The sequence below is a fragment of the Sander lucioperca genome, chromosome 1 (genome assembly GCF_008315115.2).
Source record: "Sander lucioperca isolate FBNREF2018 chromosome 1, SLUC_FBN_1.2, whole genome shotgun sequence".
NCBI lineage: Eukaryota > Metazoa > Chordata > Actinopteri > Perciformes > Percidae > Sander > Sander lucioperca.
Genome location: NC_050173.1, coordinates 5,585,633 through 5,591,579, shown reverse-complemented (window position 1 = coordinate 5,591,579; position 5,947 = coordinate 5,585,633).

The window sequence follows — 5,947 nt, the reverse complement described above, 5'->3', positions numbered from 1 at the left end:
GGCTGTAGTTAGCCAACAGTTTTCTTGAACGAAACGTGCTGTGTTTTTCCAAAGCTGCTGCAGATCGTTACATCCCGCTCGTTGGTAGCCTCTACAGTAAACACACAGTCGTAAAACTTTACAAGTCAGCGTTAGTTGTCAGCTTTTAACCGTGTTTATCCAGCTTACTACGCTAGCGGTAGGGCTAACGTTAGCTGCTGTTGAGTTAGTGGTTAACTAGTATGCGTGTTGGCAACGTTAGCTGCTGTTGAGTATAGTGTAACTAGCGTCACAGCAGCGGTGTTGCGTATGTACTGTATCTCTGAAGAGCACTCAGAGAGAGAGCCAGAAATCAGTGGCTCAGATTTTCGGTAGACAGGTGCAGGAAGAAAGATTTTTTACAAGTAAAGTCCAGTTACTGTCCCGGCAGAACATTCTCGTATCACTACTTCATTTTTACCGTCCAATGGTGGCTAGAACGGTCCGGGTTTTAAAGCTTCAATATGGAATGGATTAATCGCGTTGTATTTTTTTTTAAAAACGGTATTTTTTTCTCAGATAATTAATCGAAACTAACGAGGTGTTTTGACAGCACGTATCGAATCAATCAATCAATAGTATTATATATATAGATAACTATATGCTGCAGTCCTTCCGTATATGTTATCCTCTTGCATGAGTCCCACGGGAGGTTTTAAATGGATACCAGAAAGAGTTCTGCCTTTTTTTGTTCACATACCTTATTAAAAATATATAAATGTTTGGCGCGTCAGTTCAGCCTCAGGGGGACGACAAGTGCACGTGTGTATACAGAGACAAAAATAAGAGTTTACTTACAAACCCTAATGGAGACTAATTGGGTTTGGCAGTTTGCCAGTTTACCCACCCATGCTAAAGTTCACAAAAGAGAGAATAAAAAAAACTAATTCTTGGAAAATTGATTTAATGCCTGAATACAAAAATGAGGAAAAATCCAACCTTTAAGGAACAACTAATTTCTTTGCGAAGGATCTGTATAGGAAAAGAAGAAATAAAATGTTTTCCTTAAAATACCAGGGGGCAATAAGTCAGTACACCCGTCGGTTAAATTCCAATAGAGGAGGCAAGATCTTTTATTTTGAAAGGCAGTTATTTCATGGATCGGATACGACGCATCATGATAAAGTTCCGTGGCACCCACATCAGCACATCCCCTCCACCATACCACACCTACATACCCTTCACCATATCCCAAAAATCCTCACATACCCTCCACCATACCCCCACCTCATCACATACCCTGTTCCTACCCCAACATCATCACACCCCTTAACCATACCCCCACATTCATCCATACCATTCCCATACCCCCCACATCATAACATAACCCTTCACCATACCCCAACATCTCCAATAATTCACCATAACCCACATCATCACATACCTTAACTTACTAGAGATTGGCAGGGTACTTTCCACAAATCACTCTCAATGAAAATTGTGGTCTATCTTTAATTCAAGGCCAAGGGAAATTTATCAGGATGCCAGTATCTGGATCCATGAAATAACTGGCCTTCAAAATTACAAGTATGTCCTGCCTCTATGGGAAATTTAACATTAGGGGTCGTACTGACTATGCCCCTGTATTTTAGGGAGAACATTTTTATTTATTATGCATTATTCATTCACAAAGCAAATTGGGTCCTTAAAGGTGGATTTTTCCTCATTTTTTTAAGTCAGGGCATAAGATCAATTCCAAAAGATATTTTGTATTCTCTGTGTAGTCAACTTGTAGCATGGGTTCATAAACTTATTCAAGCCACTGTGGCTCTTAAACCACACTGGACAACGTTGAACGGTACCCTTTAATAAAGCCTGTACCACCGTGGTAAGTTTCTTGGTGAGCAGTAGGCCCCCCACACTAGTCTTGTAGTGGTATCAGCGGCTGCGCTCCGGGAGGGAGGAGGCCACTGGAAAGGCCCCGTAGTCGGGGAAAACCGTATTAGTCCAGCGCGTTGTTGCGGGGCAGCAGTACAGTCGTGCATCGCCAGGAGTCCGTGTCGTTAACGCTCTCCAGGAAACCCACGTTGATCAGGAGACGCCGGTAAATCGAAAAAGACGGTCTGAAGTTACTTTGGCGTAAACTCTTGACTCACACGTCAGATTCATAGCAACCTTTGGGGGAGGAATAGGCTAAATTTACATGGCTACGTTTCTTTAAAATATAAAGTTTTTAGGGTTTCTTTACGTAGAGGCAGCTGGAGAGGGGGAGGGACTTCACAACTCGGGACCAGTTCTGCCTTTAAAACATGTTCATTGTGAAACATTCATTCCATACAAGAAAGTAGGGTTGTTGATTGCCACGGCCCCCAACATCTGTCAGACCAAACTCCCTTCACTAATCCTAGTCGGGGCGCTGGACGGGAAAGGGACCAAGGGGGGGTTTTTGCGATCGGTCGTAAACTAGCAAAGCAGTTCGTGCACAAGATGGGGACCCCTTACGTGGAAGCTGACTTTTCCCCCCCTCTCTCTGCTCTACCGGCAGTAACGTTGGAGGACAGCGATCTCGGGCGAGAGAGAGAAAAGCATAACTTGTTGGAACGCCTGAAAACGCTGGTATCGGTTACGGAAGTAGTAATGCACCAATCAGAATACCACGGTATAGTACAGCCCTAAAGAAACAATCTACGTTTTAAAGAGTAGTTTGGGCTGGCTAAACGATTACATTGTCTAATCGTTGATTTCTATAGTTACGGGATTAATCGCCATATTTTATAAATGATTTAAAATTTCTTGATTATTTGCTTCGACCAGGTTGTAAGTACATATTATACAAGGGAAAGCAATTCCACCAGTGGATCTTGATTGGATCAAATGAATGCAAAGAATAAGAAAGTGAACTTTATGAACGTGATTTTTAAGATTTGTATTGTATTATATATTTAATTAGTCACACATTTGACTCTAGAGGAAATATTAGCGGTATTATGGTGTTGGTTTGGTAATGGTGTAAAAAAGTGGGCACTAAGTCCACCCTTTAGAACCATGCCCCGGCGACGGGACATTTTTTCCGAGGTCAGAAAATCTACAGAAGGATTTGGACACGCCCTAAACGCACCGAAACGGGCGCTTCACGCCGTGCTCTTAGGAGCGTTTTAAAATAGGGCCCAGAATTTCCCTTTTTCTAAATAAATGAATTGCTTTCTGTCTCTTTTAGAAAAACCAAAATATTATTAAAAACCAAACAGGCTGGCGAAGGCGTTTCCCACAGTAGTATTTCAATGGTTGATGAACGACGATATCGTAGGGGATTTTCTATCTGTTGAGGCAACGAGGTGCATGAACGGGATACGAACCGCAGCAGTTCGTCCGAAGCGCCTCTCTGAAGGGGGACGGACTGAGGACAGTTTGTGCGGACCCCTAAGCGGGGGTCGTCCGCCTGCAGACGCGGGGATTGGCCGAGTTGGGCCTGGGCTTGGCTTGCTGCAGCTGGGGGGGGCGGCCTGTCTTCACGCATTGGTGGTCTTCACGACAGACCCCCGGAAAAGCCTGAGCTGCAGGCCAAGAGCAGAGAGACGAGAAGCAGCGACCAGCACAGGCCGAACCCCCGAAACAGCTTGTTGAGACCGTACATTTACAAGAGAGCGAACCTGGGAACACACAGGACGCGCCGTCAGGGGGGGGCTTCAGTCAGGTGGTGAAAACACAGAAAACACCCAACCTAACCCACCACAGAGGGACCACACACACATCACCACACCACACACCGAGACACACACACAACACCACAAACACACACAACACACCACACAACACACACAGACAGAGACACATCACACACACCACACACCACACACAACACACACACAAAATCAGAGTCAGAGACACACACACACACACCACACACGACAGACACACACACACACAAAAGACAGAAACTCACACACACACACACACAAAAACATACACAAGACAGAGACACACACACACCACAGCAACACACACACACACACAGACGAGACACAAAACCACAGACAGAGACACACCACACACACACACAAACACGGACACAGGACCACACACAACACACACACACATGCGCAACACACACCCAGAGACACATCACACAACACACACACACACCAGAGCAACACACACAAACACAACACAGACCACACACACACACACACACACACCCAACACACACACACAGACACACACACACACACACACACACACACACACACACAGACACACACACACAACACACACACACACACACACACACACAGAGACACACACACACACACACACACACACACACACACACACACACACACAAACACACACACACACACACACACACACACACACAGACACACACACACACACACACACACACACACACACAGAGACACACACACACACACACACACACACCACACACACACACACACACACACACACACAGACACACACACACACACACACACACACACACACACACACAGAGACACACACACACACACACACAGACACACACACACAGAGACACACACACACACACACACACACACACACAGACACACACACACACACACACACAGACACACACACACACACACACACACACACACACACACACACACACACACACAGACACACACACACACAGACACACACACACACACACACACACACCACACACACACACACGACAAGCGACACCACACAACAACACACACACACACACACACGACGACCACACACCACACACACACAGAGACAGACACCACACACACACACACACACAGACGACACACACACACACAACACTAGACTCAGACACACACACTACAGAGACAGCAGGGACACACACACACACACCCACGACAGATAATACACACACACTACGACAGAGCACACACACACCACGAGACAGACACCACCAAGACAGCAGAACACACACAGACAGACCACACAAAAGACAGAGATCACACACACTACACACGAACCACACACACACACATCCCACACCCACACACACCACAAACGAGCATATGCATTAAGGTCACCACATGTGGTATTGAACAAAAAACAAACGCCTCAACATTGGTTCTCCTGGGATCCCCGTCCAACATTCCTGGCCTTAGCACAGGTCAGCCGCGCACGCGCATCACCAAACACACACACGGCGCAACACACACACACACACACGCGGCCACACACACACACACACACACACACCACACACAACACCACTAGCAGGCTTCTAACACGTTACAAGGGTTATAGTTGATGTATGCAGCTTAGCATATCTGTAAATTAAAGTATAAAATATCGCTTTGTTCCGCTTTGAAGTAAAAGGACAGGAGTTCTTCTGGATGATACATCATCTTCACGCGCTGACTCAGTCAAGTTTTAATACGAAGAACAAACGACGACAACAGAGAATTTAAACACTGTTAAACTTAAAAACAAAACACAGAAGCAGTGAATTAATATTTCCACTCTTCTTTTCAAAATGCCTCCATGTGACCTACAAACAACCCAATCCGGCACTGTACAGCTTAGTTTGAATTATATGGACTTGTAAATGAACACGGACCATAAAACGACGCGAAAAATATTTAACGGTAATTTCCGCTGGAACAAACTCACCAAACAGAAAGACGATTGTAATGATGTCCGACCTGTATTTGCATCCGAGCGGCAACAGCAACTGGTAGTAGTAAAGGTTCTACCGGATTTGTTTATAGATATCATACAACATTAACGGAACTACACAAGAACGTGTATTTGTTCAATTCACAACAGGATTCCCACACTACCCAGGTCAAGGCACAATTGCTTCTATCTGACCAATCGGACAGGCCAACATCCAAAATAGCAAACGGTTGTTCATTGGCGACTTATGTATGGCATTAAAGTCACACTACTGATTCCCCTTTTTGTGGGGCCACCCACGGGCCCCCGTTGGGAACCTCCT